Source organism: Nymphaea colorata, unplaced genomic scaffold (assembly GCF_008831285.2).
Source record: "Nymphaea colorata isolate Beijing-Zhang1983 unplaced genomic scaffold, ASM883128v2 scaffold0373, whole genome shotgun sequence".
NCBI classification, from domain to species: Eukaryota; Viridiplantae; Streptophyta; class Magnoliopsida; order Nymphaeales; family Nymphaeaceae; genus Nymphaea; species Nymphaea colorata.
The window spans coordinates 11999-30266 of NW_022204879.1; the positions used below are offsets into that span (position 1 = coordinate 11999).

General features: G+C 37.8%; 1 pseudogene; it reads left to right on the plus strand.

Moving 5' to 3' along the window:
• Positions 1-670: 670 nt before the first annotated feature.
• On the plus strand, positions 671-16365 carry LOC116244905 (serine/threonine-protein phosphatase PP1-like; annotated as a pseudogene).
• Positions 16366-18268: the final 1903 nt, after the last annotated feature.

Genomic DNA, 18268 nt, shown 5'->3' on the forward strand with positions numbered 1-18268 from the left:
GGCACATTCCTTCTGCGGAAGCACTGCCTATCTGGCGCCCTAGATGCTCTGGAGACGAGGACACACCAAGGTCCTAGACTGGTACCTCTTGGGTGTGGTCATCTACGAATGCCTGACCGGAAGACCACCCTTCTGGGACTCCAACAAGGAGCAACTTCTCGCCAACATCAAGAGCGGAAGATACAAACCCCTAGGACCAGAATTCTCCAGATAGGTCCGCGATCTTGTCGAAAAAGTAACACATCTTTTATGCAGTTGCTACGATCGAATTCGAATAAACGTTTGGGAGTCAATGGCTCGCGAGAGATTAAACTGCATCCCTGGTTTGCAGAGTTCGATTGGACTGTAATCGAGGCCAGAGGACTAAAGATGACCCCTTTATAATAGGTCAAGGGAAAACCGATAAAGCAATAGCTATTCGAGGAGGACCCAAGCACCGAGAGCAGCATCGTAAAAGGATGGGACTACAATCCTCACAAAATGCAATGAAAATTCATAAAAAAACACTCATGCTTGTTTCCTCTTTATTATCACCAAACCCCCCTATTTTTCCCTCCTCTCTCCTGTAGTCTCTCCTCCTCTCCATTACCCATGCCCTATTCCCTCCTTACTATTGTTCATCGGTAAGCTAAAACTCCATTCTGAGGGATTTGAATGTAAATTATATAAAATGGACAATGACATCCCCGAGACCTCCTACTCGACCATCTTCCACTGCGACCAGTCAGTCTTCATCTGCACGCTGAGACTCCTCGAAGGAGTGGTCAGCATCGGCATGCTCTCCCTCTTCTGGAAGGGCTACAGAGCCATCACGCGAGAACGCAACAACAAGATCACCGGTGAGGAACGCTGGCTCTACCTCCTGGCCCTCTTCCAAACCTTCCTGCTAGCCTTGTATTATCTACTCTTCGAGGAGTTCTTCATGCTGGCCACCATACGCAACTTGCTTCTCTGGATCAGTCTCAACGTGCTTCACATCTTCTGCATCCTGAACTGGTAGGACAAGACAATCCAACAGTACTGTCAATGGGGCATCTACATCCTCCAAGGTGGCAATTTCATCCTCTGGTTCGTGATTTCCCTAGGTGACGGGAGCAGTCTGGAGAATACGGACTTCAACTTGGGTTACAATTGCATGATCAACGATTGGATGGTGATGAGCGGATGCCTACTCGTGGTTAATCTGTGCATCGCCGCTCTGGGGTACTTCAAAGTGGATAAATTGGATTTCGAAATCAAGTATCTGGATGTCAACGATACACGCAGAAGAGGGCTTATTCTGCAGGAAAAAACCAATATCATACTCATGGTCTGCAGTGGATTGATAGGATCCATCATCATGTTCGGCTGGGATTTCCTAGCCTATAACAATTCAACCGACCGACTCAGTTGCGAGCATCTCTTTTCCGGGGATTCAGTATTCCGCAACATTCTCTGCTTTCTATTGAAGATCATCAGCATGCAGCTAAACCCAGCTGTCATATACTACAACATCTACTTTTGCAGGAGGGAGGAGTTCGCGAAAAACACTGAAGAACCGCTGCTGGAGGGCGAGGATGGGTTTGATCCCTTTGGAAGAGGACCGTCAGTGTGCAATTTGACGGTAAGCTCAAGGAGAAGTGAATCTTTTGCCAATCTTGCCGAAAGGGAAGAGAGGAGTAACTATCAATGATCATCATGTATAATATTGGATAAAAATCGAGAGGAAATTGTATAATAAATCCATCGATTGTGTTTAAAAAGATGCAATAAATCAAACGATCATTCGCTAATCATTTTTTACTTTTGCAATAATAATTCTTCCGTATTGGAAATTGCGATACCATTGATCATCAATCACATATAAAACTCCTCCAAAATTAGGATAAATAGCAGAACTTCCAGCAAAGCATATCACCATCCATTGTCCCTCCAATTCCTCATTAAGTTTCTCCGATATAAATGATGCCTTCTATTGAGGCTCCGAATATCTATATGCAAACTGAATCAAATTATTCAGTTTAGTCTGCAGGGCAAGATCTATCCCCTCTCCTTTGTTTTGAGTTGAGTTGAAAAGCAAATCTGTAGGCTTGAGCATAGATGTGGGCTACTTGAAGAGAATGTAAGTCCACTTCACGTAAGGATTGGCCTCTGATGAAATGTACCACCATGAATTATCTTAATTTGGAAAGATTCCGCCGACAAGGGTGACAAGAGAAGCATTCGTGCAATCGTAGATAAAAACATTCCAGTTGCCAGAGATTTTCTTTTTGAGCTTTTCGCTTATTTCTCGAGCATTTTAGAGTGGAACGTAACCATTGAAAACAAAGGCTAATTCGATGACTGATTTTATCATTGATTAGGCTGCGTCGTTAATGCTTTAGCCTTTGCCGTCGGCAAGAGTCAAGATCTGATTGGCTTGTGAGGAGAAGTGAATTTAAGCTGTAAATGCTATTGTCAGTAGAAGAAATAGGGTAAGGATCTTCATTAATTGCATTGTCAAGTATTATATCTTGTTGAAAGTTTAAAATAAGTCATATATTTCATTTACTCTTTATTATTTCATCATAATAGAGGATTCATAGTGATACTTTTATGATAGAATGTGGTGAGGAAGATCATTTATCATTCTGTTATCTTCGATAACAGCCGATCCAATTCTCGTTTGGTCATTCTCCGGACCTATAATCTTGTCAATTCCGATAGACTCACACAGAAGACCTGCCGCACTACTTACGTTTCATTGGTCGTCGATTAGTTTCGCTTGCCAATACCTATCTTTGACAAAGTTTACCAAATCTTGAACTTGAATTCCTCGATGCTTTTTTCGAGGTTTTTCGTCTTTGTGATTATCTAATCGAAACCCTTCCTTATCTTCTCCTTATTTCGCTCGTACTTTTACTTCAATTCTTCAAATTTCTTCTAAAATTCATCCTCGAATTTCTCCAAAGTTCTCTTCATTTCCCTCTCCAAAACGTAGGAATTCTCTTGACTATTCCTCAAACTCTCCTCCAAAAACTTCAGATCAGTATCGATGATATCTTTCAGCAGTTGATTATCCTCAGAGACGTGGACTGATGAATCCTTCAGGGGCAAGACCTTATGCGTCCTATGCTTAGTGACTCCATATGTGCAATTAACACACAAGATCCTTCGTTAGGTGAGACAATAAAGGGTGAGAACGTTATTATGCTGCATGCATCGGAGTTGCATATTGTTGCTATGCATCAAATTGAATAAATCGATACAAGTTTCCATCTTTTGCTTCTTGTGGTTGAGATCATCAGTAACAGTCTCCACGTAGTAGCCAAAATCATGCTGTTTTGTATGGTCAACTGATAATTTTTTCTTCTGGGGGGATTCATTCAACCTGTCTACTGATTTTTGTTGTGATTTATTTAATTATTTACTCTATTTTCCAGCTGCCAGGTTTTTAGAGGAAAGATTTTTATTGGGGGTGGGGGGCTGCTCAACAGGGTTATTTTTATTTTTGCTTTTGTTCGTGTTCTTCATATATAATATAGTTAGTTAATCAGAACAGGCATATATAATGTCATTGATTTTATTAAGCCAATCCGTACGCTAGAATGATCCTCTTTTGCAAATCCTCGAGAACCTACGCAGGCTTATGGTCCTATAATTTCAAGCAACAGAATCAAAGGGCTAGTGTTACAGAATCTATCGAACGCAGCTTCAAATATTCAGAGAGAAGATTTAACTTCTTTGGCGGTTTTAAAACGTCACGTTGAATAATAATCTTAAGGTATATATTCGGCCCATTTTTTCTGATGGAATTTCAGGGAATTTCAAAGTGGAAACACAGAGGGGCTTTGTAGATCTACTAAGATAATTAACAACTTGAATAGAGATAAAAAATCCCTCAATTGCATTGTCTCGGAGTACAATTACATCTAATTTTGCACAATTTTTTCAAGAAATCATATAAGTGATATCATGATGCTCAGAAAATTGATTAAAGCTACCATTGTACAGTTACCCGAGACTATCCTAAGATTGACCACCCTGCTCAAACCTTTCATGGAATTGAGGAATAAACCGATCAATGAGGAAGGAGTGGAAAGAACTGCCAAATTGTTTCTTTAGAGAAGCCTGAAAATGCTTCTTGTGACGAAGTTCAACCAAATGAAAAGAGAAGATTAGGAGAAAAATTAAAAAGGAGAGAATGACCGTTTTCTCAGTGAGCAAGAGATAGAAAGAAAAATATAAATGGAAAGGATTGATGCGCATAAGAAAATGAAAGATTGTTTGAAGTTGCTTGGATTTTAGATTCGTTCCTAAAGGATTAGATAGGGTCTTTTCGGTCGGTTTATTTCTAATGGATGAATAAAAATAAGCAAGCCCCAAAGAAAAAATAAAAAACGATTAAAAACGTTCATGGAGTAAAAATAATCAGCGAAAATCAAATATCAGTCGAAAGAGATCGTGAAGGAACCCATTGCAGGATAATACTGGCCAAATTCAAATTAATCATGATGATATCAGTCAACAACGAAGTGAATAAAGCCTTTGAAGATATGAAGAGTAAAGATGGAAAACCATTGATCAACTAAAAGATAATAAAAGTATAAAAATAATTGTAACTTGTCAAGAAGTTACTCAAGGATCCCGAGAAGATATAATCCAAAAATGCATTTTAAAACTAACTTTAATTCATCTTGTATATCAAGTAGAGGGGATTTCAATATATTTCCACCTATTACTGGTAATACGAGAAAAAAAGAATAGAAATGGAAACCATTCTCATGGATTATTACCCCCACAACCTGCGAGAAATGATCAAAACCCAAGGAAATTTACTATCCTTTAGAGAAAAAATCGTCCTCATGCATCAAATCACATCATCTGTCAACTGGCTAGTCAGCAACTATGTATGCCACCGTGATATAAAACCCTAAAACATCATGATAGATTAGCACAGAATACCGAAATTGATAGACTTCGGCTCTTGCTGTCCGGTCCATGGAGTAGGAAGCAATTATTTCGAGTCAAAGAGATAAGACGTAAATTTACATATATTTAGTTCTTGGAACTCCAGATTATCATGGTGCGTTTAATGAAAATATGAAACCCATCTATAAGCAAAACTAATACGAACACACCTCTTATTCGATGCCTACAGTCTAGGTAAGGTCATGCGAGACATCTTCTAAGATGGCTTCCAAATTTACTTCCGAATATGTAGGGATTAATGAAATACATGATCGAAAGATGTGAGTAGGAAAACCCAGCAGACAGATTGACATACCAATAGATGTATTTCTTTTCGATAGCTTCGTCCAATACTTGGATTGGCTGCAACAGAGGCCAATATGAGAATTAATATGATTCCCAACTTTTCTCTTTGTGATTTTAAGAACATTATTTATATATAGTAAGTATTATATATCAATGGAGGCCAAGGATGTCGATACCAATGAATCTCTTAATACCGAAAATACCATACAGCAAAATTTGATATCGTATGGTCGATAAATGGATTAATCATCTATCATGGCTCTAGCTTTGGGGGGATTCGATAACGAGGATTAAAATTTTGCCGAAAACATCATGAGTTATCGATAGCAATTGCAATAGACCTTGGACAAAATAGAAAAGAGAAGAATAATATATAGAATCGCATAACGCAGCGTAGAAGTTTAGATAATGTTCCCATTTGATCATTTTGAAAAAGACAAGTAAAACAGTCGGAATTCACTCGAAAATTCCATTAATTATCATCGAAATTTTATCGAAGCTATGTAGGTAAAGTAGACAGCCTTATCTCCAAGATAAAAGCCTGGAGAAATAAAAGAGAACTTATATAGAAAATAAAAGCCCGCAAGGTCAGAATCAATGGTCTAATCCTCAAAAAATATAACATGAAAAATTACATCGAACAAATGTAATTGGTCAGGGAAATGATCACCGAGTAGGGAATAGATTGGCTAGTGGGGATTTCGACACAGATTCTTGGAAGAGTTGATGAGCAAGGAGCTAATTCCTTACAATTTTTACCACAACTATTGTTACAACATCATCTTCCATGTCATCTCGACAAGGATAAAGGAAAATTCTCTGATCGTCTTCAAACAGAATGAAAATTTGCCCGAACTTTTCAATCATATGAAGAATTTTTTCTCAAGAGATATATACGAGAATTGCCAACAGTTTATTAGGATGATGAAACATATCAGGATCATCAATCAACAAAATTTATGCATTGAAGATGGCTTTGCATACCTTTTCAAGCCTTCTTTGTTAGAATTCTTGAAGAAATCGATGAGATATAATGCACTACCTTCATGAAGGCAAGATCATTGATGCAACATAATGAATTTACTATTGATACCTGGAAAGAGTATGAAGAGTATTACTTGAAAAGTATGTGCTTTGGAATTATGAACAATTGAACCTCCTCAGGAAAAATAATTGATTCATTTGGTCTCGCTGAAGGAATCTATCACTTACTTTAAGAGCAATTATATGTGGATCAATACTATCGGATTAAAGAGTAACAAAATCATGGAAATAATGATTTTCCATATGAGTTACTCAAGGCTTCACTTCTGAAATTTTAAACCGATAATGAGCCAAATATACTACGCATCCATTCCTAACTAGAGCTTAAATATTACGAAAAACACAAGAGAGAATATCAAGATTATTGGTTTTATTGCATATTCGGCAAATATCGCAATATCTACCTTTTAATCGGTGCCTAGTTGAAATTTTCTAAACTAGAGTAAAATAAGCAGCAAATGCAACATAGTGGATGAGAGTGAACTAAATATCGATCAATATTACAAGTATTACCAACAAATGGAAGAATATTGTCAGAATAAATGTAAGAAAAGAAAATAGGAAAAGAATTCCAATCACTATGGTCGGAAAGTTGGCTAAGGGTTTGCATCATCACTGAAGGCATCGAAAAGATAAAGATTGACGATCAAATCCAAGAATAAACAGAAAAATTGTGGCACGTAAGACAGTTATAACAAAAGCTTTAGCAATGTCTTGCCAATAAAAAGTCATATAAAAAAGAGGAAAGAGCAGATATCATATACGGTCTATTGATGAACCTAAATTTGAATAGTTGTCGATACTTCCTCCTAAGATAAGGCATCAAATCCATCGATAAGTCAATATAAAAAGAAATAAACATGATCAGAGAGGTGGCCTACCAGCAATTGTATGGATGAATCCACGTTCCCTATGAAGACTTAGCTTGATATCAATATCTATATTAAAACTTTTCAAGAGAATAAAACCTCTAAATATTTAACATAATATGAAAGAGTCCCAATTTTATAAAAAACCAATCTTACAATCTATTATAATTATAAAACATGCACCAGTTATTGCACGTTTGCCACCAGCCATTCGGCCCTTGCTCATGCCAATATGGTTCCAAATCATGTCCCTTTTGCCAAAACGGAGGATAAGCGCTATATTCAGATTCAACCAGAAGACGTTGATGTAAGAAATTAAACACAAGTTAAAAGCAAAATAATCTTATACAGTAGACAAAAGACACCTTTCTTGTCGTGTGGGCCTTGATCAATATTTGGCCAAATGAATTGGAAGAGTTTTTTGAGAAGGAAATTGATATCAAGAGCACAGGCATCATCATCCAGCTTTTGAAATAAGATCGAAAGCAATTAGCGCATAAAATGTGGTATTGCTATAGCAGAAAATATATTCAATTGAGCAGCTCCACTAATTGCAAAATGTTCCTATTTTTATGGAAAAATTAGTCAAAGATTATGGATTCAAGTTGGGAGATATTGCAGACCTGAAGATATTCTAAAGGATAAATGATCTATTCCAATATTATGTTCAAAAATAACCCATTTTTGTTTGAAATTTATTCTTGATGATATCCTTTGGAGAAAAAAGTATTTTCCTTACATATTCATTTCGATATAAAAAGAAATAAATCTGATCAGGGCCGCATCCTATCAGTAACTTTTGATATGATATCATTCGGCAGCTTACCAGGGACACAACTTGATATCAATATCCTATTGGAAGTCCGGCATTGTAGACATACGCTTGTATTTATCGAAAGGCTACGTCATCCTCGTATAGCCATTTCTCATCTTTTTTATCCGTTTGATGAATTGCGTCTTTTCGTCACAACTGGTCTCACACATCTGGAAGCTAAGACCACGACAACTAAGGTCAGTTTTTATTACGTTTTTACCCACCCTTATCTTCACAGCACCCACATTTCGCAAATGGTAAGGATCGTTTTCGTTTTGCTGTCGATGGTACTCCTACAAAGCAATCATCCGCATTCGATGGTTTTTTTGGGAATCGTTTATCTTCTTTCCTCTTTCGTTTAGAATCTTACGATTTTCGATCAATTTCTGCAGACTCATTTTTTGGTTCTTATAGAGCGGTGGGTATGAGAATTATGCCAAAGGGTCTAGTCTCTCATGCGATGCATGTTTATTTTCGTTATTCTTTTCAGGAGTGGAGCAGAATTGCTTACAAGATTTCCGAAGAGTAAGAGATAAGGCGTTTTTAAATTTCGCACGCTACTGGTAGAAGGAATGTATTGTCTACATTTTTTATAGCTTTTTTAAGGTTGCCGCTCGTCGCTTGAAGGTGAACATTAAACCCTTCGATTTAGAATAATAAAATTTGATAAATAATTTAGAATACCTTCACCAAAGAAGATTAGCCAACCGTAATATAACGCATCAAATAACATATTTTCGATCATCTTATTCCTTGAAGACACAGAAGAAAAAAGTATATTAAACTTTAAGATGAAATTATTTTTAAATCCTATAAACAATCATTCACATTTCTTCGATAAAGTACGAAAGCATGTTCGCGCCAACCTCATTTTCAAGTTTATGATAGATATGAATAACAGCTAAGGCGTCAAGAGCAGCATAGTGGATCTGATTCCGACGCAAAGGCCTTCTAGACCAATTAGTCAACGTTTGCTTCTTGCATATCTACCTGCCCAACACTTTTAAACTGATAAATGCCAAATTGGAATGCTTCTCGTTCGGATAAATTGCCTTGAATAACTTGCATGTGTCCACCACGTTACCGAATTTGAAAAGCCGCCTCTACTCTTTAGACAAAAGACCAACCCCCAAGAGGACAGCATCAAGATCGTTTTCCAAGGCATGGCCAAGGAGCAAATTATCACTGGAAAGATATCTAAGCATGGATCCTTTCACCTTGGGGTGGCAGCTGCTACAGTCGATGATATAGGCTGAGTTGTTGAACGCTACTTGGATGATGGAAGGAGGTTCATCTTTTTGCTTATCCAGTTTTGTTTTTCCAACTATGGATTCAGTGTCGATCGCAATTTCCTTAGCAATTTCAAGCTCATGGGCAAACCTATCAATCACTTCCTCTTTAGAGGTATTCGAAAGGAAATATATTTGCTCCTAGTTCACTCCCAGTTAATGCAAGGATAGATGCTCTCCTTGTCTGATGGACCAAAATAATCGTTAAAATATGGGTTTTCTATAATCGATGCCTTGATGTTCTCGGCAGATTACGATCGCCATTCATTTAGCACTCCTAACACTTCTTTACCGAGTCCCTTTGATTATGATTATAGTATTTATCTGTTCCTCCACCATACTGATTTCGCCTATTCATTCTTTTTCTTGTGCAAAAGATCTTGAATGAGATTCCAAAGCGCTTCAGCTTGTCCTTAGAATATTTCCTCAGCAGCATCCCAGCCAACGCTGTTCAAAAAATACCGAATCATATTTTTATTCAATTTCTTATTAATAAGTGGAAAATTTTTACTGTCCAATTTGTGAGTCTTGATATAATTCGCAGCCTTAGAGGCTTCCTTATTATTCACCATATGCGCGAACAAGATCTAAAGTCTTTTCATATTTACTTATAAATTTCTCTGCGGGTATTTAAGGAGCTGGATAAGCTTGATCGCGGAATCGTAATCCTTTCCCTCGATAAGTTCGTTCAATCTTTCTTCAATCCTTGCTTGATTTATTAATACTCAGAAGATGGGATTAAAAAATTAGATTTTTTGTCTGTTGCCGCCCCCTCGAGCTCGATATTAAACGCGTTTAGGTATTACTCCAATATATCGATACTGATTGCCCTCCAGTTGCGAGCCAAATCCTCGAGTTTGGTATTTTCCTCGATTATCTTGAAGTTTTCTTGGATGATGCTGAGAAAAGCACGATGGAAGGTTCTCGGCAATTTGAATGCACCGATTCTGCTGAAGAAGTGAACCAATGTCTGAGCACTTATCCTCAACATTTTAAATTGATTTCCAGTAAGGTATTCCTCGAGCATGTGCCGCACGTACTTGTAAGAAGGATCAAGATTTTGATGCCATTCAGCATACTGGGCCACGACCTATTGGCTAAGGTTCGCTGTGACTAGCTTTAGGGCTAATGGTACATATAGAGTCGAGGACTTGCAGACTAAGATCGTATTGCTCCATGATCAATCGATTATCAAATAAAAAATATGTATGGGCTTTGATATATAATATCAAAGAAAAACAAAACAATGGCGAAAAATTAAATCAATACAGAACTTTATAATTTGACCAGATCACTCGTCGCTTTTATCACAGTCCTTTACAAGCTTTACAGACCATACATTACCGTCACTTTCCTTGGAATAGTCGCATATATCGGTTTCCGCATGGGAAGGGCATCGATCATCGATCCCATATAACAATCTATCGCAAAGCTATCGCAAATCTTATAACGAAGGGCAGATTTCACGATCTTCCTTCCTTAGAAAATATAAAAAATGGCAAAGATCAGAAAGATAATCTTGCTCACGCTAATATTGTCAGCCGCTCTGTGGCTGTTCGTCTATTCATTCAAGATCAAAACTTTCAAGAAAGTGAAGCTGAAACATATACTTATCTATGCGATAACGATGGTTGTAGCCTTGGCTGTGACTTGGATCTATTAACTTGTACTTCATCTGCAAGTCAAAAAAGGAAGGTCGGAAGATTTGACAATCAATGAGAAATTGTATGCCCTACAAAAGGAATTAGGGCCGAGGACTGAAGGTATCCTCAAGATCTTTTTATGCAAGGAACAGATTCTCAAACGGCCATCATCTCCTCGAGGAGTTTGCGCAAAATAAAATTGCAAAAAATATCGTTAGTTACTTCGATAAAAAGCAAACGGAATAGAATATTTGGTAAACAGTGCATTGAACTTTTCCTGGTGTCTCATCTGCAAAAAAAGAATGCCCTTTAACGAGTTTCTCTAATTCCAAACCCAACCGTACACGGAGGAAAATCTTCCAGAATAATAATAGATAAATAAAAAAAATGCCTACCTTTGGATGAATTGCTGAGGATGACAAAATGGACAAGAGACCTATCCCCATGCAACTGCTCCCAAATCTATTGGAGGTAGTCAGTAAAATACATCAAATAATACAAGAAGAGATAGAAATAAATCGACAAGGGATTGCTCCTCTACGAATCTAGACAAATGCTGAGACATTGATATTTGCATAACTTCTACTTTTTTATTTGGGCCGGCTTTCCCCTCTCCATATTCAAAAATGTCGGGAGTTATATTTCCCTATGGTCTAATGTAAAGGATCAATATTTATTGCTCGATGATAGTATATATAAAAAATAATATTAATTTTAAATGGCCGCACAAGAGCTCGGAGTCAAGGTCCTCTCAAAGGTACGATTCCCATCGATCATAGATCTAAGATCTCATATCCGAAATAGACAAACCGACGCATTTATCCTCCACGCGGAAACTGGCAAACAAGATGTCCATGCATTAGGCCGGAGAGATGAACGATCGACTTGGAGTTTACTCCAAATTGTCATATAATTTCAGAAAATTACATAAGAAGATCGATGAAAATTTGAAGGGAAAAGCATACGAGGAATAAAAAGAATTTTAGAAATTTAAAATCACCAATAAAACCACACTCAAAATACTCAATAACAAATCCATAAAACCCATATACCAAAGAATCGATGACATCGTACAAAAAAAGAATAAGTTTATTCGATACCAACAACTACACATGGAGGAAAGATAAAAATAAGCCATGAAGCCCTTGCACCAATCCATTGATGGCTTACAGGACGGAAATATAATGAAAGTTAGTTGGAGTAATATATTGAAGAAATCGATACGAAGAATAAGGAAAGGATCAAGAGAAGACATATGAGCAAATTAAATTTAGTCAAAAAATAAGAACTGCAAATCCCGAGCGTCAATGAAGCCAGTCGCAGCCTTTCCAGTAAGCGAAACCTCAGAAAAAACTACAGTGGCAACGTCTTCAAAAGGATGATGCAATACAACTTCGAGCAAAGCAGCAAGAAAAAACAGTTACTAAATGCTCGAAGAAAATAAGAAGGCAATTTTTAACCTGTTTTGTGTTCAAAATCTATACAAATTGCCGAAAAACTAAAACGAACCAACTAGAAAGGAGAATATCCCTGGCATCATCATAGTCATTGCCAGTATCAAAGATAATCAAGAGAAAAATCTGCAAGTCCAATACAGATAAAAACTCCCAATAGATTGCAAGACAAATAATATAAGGCAAAATCTAACTAAAAAAGTATAAGCAAATCAAATGTTAAATCTGACAATAAATCTGGGAGCAAATGCGAGAAAAAATAAATAAAAAAGCATCAATGCTTCACACCTTTAAAATAGAAGACATTAAATTCCACGAATATACCGACTAAGCCAAAAGAAAAACCAAAATTATAAATAGCCACACCCCAAAAGAAGAAACAAATAGATGACAAAAATGTAAAAACCTTTAAAAAACGATGATATTTTTCTACTCTAACCAACCGTCAAATTATGATCATTAATATAATAAAATCCAGTACAGTTTTCTTGGCATCTGAATATGGCAAGTTTTTCAAGTGAAAAGTTTATCCTTGAATATGAGTAATAATATATGAGTGAACACAATTTTCCAAGGGATGATTAAGAATCCTAAAGAATTTTCTATGAAGATGAATACCCTAGGTCACCAGCCTACAATCCTCTAAGATAATAGAACCACATTCCATAATTTTACGGCCTGGTTTCTCCAAAGATCTCTTATCAACCTCAAAAAGAACAAGAATATCAGGCATCCGAATTTGAAAATTAATCACAGCAAATCGCAAACTAAGGCCATCCATTAAAGATATACGAGTCATCTGGACCAAGACCAGACGAACCGTCCTCAGTCCCAAAGTCTGGGCAACCTTCATCGGTCATTAATTCCGAAAACTTGCAAAAAATGAGAAGAGACCGGAGAAACAAAGTCCTTCCATAGCGAAGATTGTTTGTAGAGCAACCAGCAGTGTACAACTTTTAAAGCCAGATAAAACTGATGCAGAATGTGTTTTAGACGAATATATCCCTAATATAGAGTGCAAATATACTGATACGCAAGATGTCGATGGATGTTATTAAGGCAATCGTCAAGGAATTGAAATAAGAAAATGAAGAAAAATATTATAAGACTGATAGAACTAAGTATCATAAGATCTCAGGCCTATTGAGTCAACTTGTCCAAAACCACGGAACCGATTTAGACGTAATAACCCCATAATTTAGTTATAATTCATGAACTGGCTTTTAATGTGAACCATCAATACCTTCATAAGCACATTGACGTCAGAAAAAGAATCAACTTTTTCAAGCATTGCAAGCATTGTTTAAAATATGTCTCAAATACTCAAAGACATCTTATCTTTCATTAAAAATGCTGTGATAAGGTCGATCGTTTTATTAAAAGGAGAAGATTTGGTTCTGAATATATTTAAGTCCGTACGGCAAGAAAATATAGTTATGATATCGGAAAGACATTCAAGTCCGAAGGAAACAATGGAATGACAATTCCGTAAATTTCGATCATTTCGATCAAGACATGGTATACATTCGACAGGAAGATGACAATAACTACTACGATGAGAGCTAAGATAAGGTCAAAATTGAATATTAATAAGAATATGATGAAGAGTAGTAATTTGATGAAGAAGAATAGGAGATACAAGAAGAATAGTATGAAGAGGAAGGATAATAATAAGAGGGAAATGGAGATGAAGAACCAATTAGAGAATGAGGAAAAAAGAATACCTTTCGCAACATGGAGAAATGGATGAAAATGAACTATACTTTAGTGATGAAGATGAATAAATCTATGAAGAAGAATTCAATAGCGAATAATAGAGCCCAGAATTAGAAGATGAAGCCATAAAACACGGAAAAAGAGCCTATTGTGGAGTAAGAAGAAATAGAGGAATAAGATAGTAACATATGCCAAGTATAACCCCCATAAAGCCCTTGATCCCCCCAATCATTTTATTCCCACTATCTTGCAGTTTTTTTCCCGAATATAAATCTATTGACAGGTTCAAACTTGATACAGCTTCTTATAATCAATAAAATTAACATGAAAGGTAATCTCAGCGTGATTAAACCTCTCAAGCAGCGCTCCAAATCCGCATTCACCACGAATATGTTCCAGGATAGTGAAAACTTTGAGGAAATGCCCTCGTCGGCCAGACCCAAACATGAATCATATGATTTTGTTGGACCATTGTAATTCAGAAAGAAATTGATATCGAAGTACATCGAACCTCTTTAACACAAGCTCAAAGACAAAGAAGGCCAGGTAATATAACCCATAGAATTTAACCAAACATCAACATCTAAAAATCTATTCAATACCACCATCAACAGAAACACTGTCCTCTCCAGCCTGCATCGTGAGCAACAGATATAAATCACCAAACAATCAAGAAATCTCGAAAGACATAAAGAGTATCAAGAGATTTGGGATAAGAACAAAGAGCAAATAAAAGGAGAAACGAAGAAAAATAGTCCCATTTTAATGGAAAATCATGTGAAACCTGTATATGTCCACCCCAATTAAGACAAAATCGATGTCATTAACAACTTCATTGTGCATTATTGGGAAATGAGCCTCAGAAATCACAACCCAATCCTTGAAAGACATATCAAAGGAAACAGGTTCGACAAGCTTTAAAAAGAAAAATTGCTCCAACTTCGAGAAGGAACAAGGAGAATCTAAGAATCAATCCCTATCCTCCCCATATAAAGACTCAAAAGGCTAAATCACAGAGATCTCAGCGTCAGTGGTCGCAACAAGATAAGGAAAGAGGCCTAGAGCTCCCAAGAACGATACACCACCACCCGTTATTCCATGCCAAGCACTGCCAGAGTAGCCCAGGAGTAGGTCTATAAGATAAGCTACGAGGGAGATAAGAGATGGATGGGGACATAAAACCTTTGATCTTTTTAAAGCTAATCCAATCAATCAAGACCAAACTCTATTCAACCGTTCGGCTTGACTAAAAACCGCATTTTGTTCCTAAGTTTTTATATACAGTGATATAGGTCTTTACACTGGGTAGCAAGCAATTCAAACATATATAATTCTCATAAATGTAGCGCAAGATCGAAATAAACGTCGACAACATCATCGAGAAGCTTTTATCAGTCCGCAACTCGAAAGTACCCAAACAGGTAAACCTCCTCGAGGGAGAAATCAAAGGCCTCTGCCACAAGTGCAAGGAAATATTCATGCAGCAACCCATCTTCCTCGAACTGGAAGCCCCACTCAAGATCTGCGGTACAAAAGTCATATATTCCAGGTGATATACACGGACAGTATCCAGATCTGCTTCGCTTGTTCGACCACGGCAAGTACCCGCCTGACTCAAATTATCTTTTTTTGGGAGATTACGTAGATCGTGGAAAATTTTCGCTATAGACCATTTGTCTCCTGATGGCCTATAAGGTGAAATACCCCCGAAACTTCTTCCTTTTGCGCGGAAACCACGAATGCTCCTCCATCAACCGAATCTACGGCTTCTACGATGAATGTAAGTTGGCTTGGACTTAGGCAAAAGGAGATACAACATCAAATTGTGGAAACTCTTCATCGATTGCTTCAATTGCCTACCTGTTGCCGCACTCATCGATGATAGAATTCTGTGCATGCATGGCGGACTGTCGCCGGAGCTTTAGTCAATTTAGCAGATCAAAAAAATCTAAAAACCTACCGATGTCCCAGATACAGGTAATTTGCCGATAATAAAGGATTGCTCTGCGATTTGCTCTGGTCGGACCCAGACAAGGATACTCAAGGCTGGGGATAGAATGAAAGAGGAGTTTCATTTACCTTCGGACCAGACTACGTTCAAGTCTTTTGCAAGAAACATGATCTGGACCTTGTCTGCCGTGCCCACCAGGTGGTCGAGTAGGGTTACGAGTTCTTCGCAAGAGACAGCTGATTACAATTTTTTCTGCTCCGAACTATTGCGGGGAGTTCAACAATTCAGGAGCGCTCATGAGCGTCGATGAGAACCTTGTATGCTCCTTCCAGATCCTGAAGCCGGCCTAACAAAAAATTGCACAGATGAGCAATCCCCGTCCCAACACCCCTCCCAGGGTCAAATCATCCAAGTATTGATATAAATTCATTTGATTATCCTCTATAAAACCGCCTCCATTAAACCTTACAGAAATTCGACCGAAAAACCATATTTTATATTTGGGATCCATTTGGAAAAAACTTGTGAGTTGTGATAATTAATCGAAGAATTTTATGTACCTCCGAAAAATCAATCCAAAAACATTTCCTTTAAAAAACCTCACCATTATGTTCCAGTTTTTCATTAAGGAAAAGTTTGGAAGAGGTGCTAAATAACGATTTAGCAATAATGAAGATTTGCCTTTATACATGCCCATATATAACATTCTTCTATCCTAAATTAAATCAGCATGAATAAAGCATTCTAAACTGTTAATGATCTCTCACGCATCTTCCCAGACATCGAAGGAGAACTCTGTAGTCGACATTCGATTCTGTTTGGCAAGCTCAAAAATACTTTTAACAAAATCTACGATCGTACCCAAGCTTTAACCTAGATCTCGATCCCGAGAGCTACATCATAACCAAAGGAATTTTGTAGATATATAACGATAACGACGTGAATCTATCGATGGGCCTGGAGAACGGTATCATCCTAATGACGAGACAAATCGATCAGGGCGCGCCCATCTACATCAACGGCAATCATTTCGATGAGGAAGTTATAATGACCGGCGACGGGAAGCTCGAGGAAGGCTTAAATCCACTCCTCGATGAGATTAGTCTCGCCATCAAGGCCGCCATCGAAGGAAAGAAAACAGACGAACTGCACGGCGGCATTTTTTATGCGCACAGCAACATCGCAGAAGACTTCTTCAACTATAAGGAAATTCTACTCATCAGTCTCTTCCTCGGCGTCGCAACATCAATAACACCATCAAGGGACTCACCACCGGATAACTCATCAAAAAAATGGCCAAACACGGCATTTTCGGAGACGAATAATTTTAACCAGGCTATTTGAGTACGAGAATAGACAATTCACGCTGAAGGTGGGTGATCAGAGCTATAAGATCCCCTCGAAAAGCAAAATAAAATGGTCCTTTGCCAGCTTGACCTGCCAAACAGGATATCAACTTTGAAAGAAACAGAAAGAGAGAGCTTAAAGGAAGAAAATATAGATTTTGGAGACCTGCAGAACCCAGAGCGGCCTTGATCTGTCTTGCAGCTCTTCTAAGGCGACGATGACATAATCTCTAAGTTCGATTTCTCAATGAGATGACAAGCGAAGACGAGCCTTCCAAGCCGACAAGTACCCTTTGCATAATACTAGATTTTTGCAAAACTCGATAAACTAGCTGGGTCTTCTGAGCTAATTCAACAACCAAAACATCACTTTCTAGCAACTAGTCAGCGCCCAATGGTAACTCAATTCCAAATTCTGGCAAATCCACGCGGAAAAGTCGTGGAGCTGGTGTAAGACGTCAAGGAAACCCTAAAAATCAACGTATTCATTATCTATCTTAGAGCTGCATGATTATTAGCGAAACTTATGCCCTTATCGTTGCTGACAAGAGTAAATACACTGAACTTTTAGTCTTCTTGAGACAGAAAATTCACAAGGGAGAACTCAAGAGCAAAAGTCTGTTCAAGATCGAGAAGAATTGGTGGAGCATCGCTGGGGAAGTGATAAACAGATCGGAGAAAAGATGTTCAGCTCTGTTCCCAGTCATGGAGTCTCCATCTATGACCCCTCAGAAGCCATCTGGTTCGATTGATTCATACTTTTTATTATGGGAAAACCATCTAATAATCCTCATCATCTTTGCATCATATGGGGTTGGGGTTGGGGTTGGGGTTGGGGTTGGGGTTGGGGTTGGGGTTGGGGTTGGGGTTGGGGTTGGGGTTGGGGTTGGGGTTGGGGTTGGGGTTG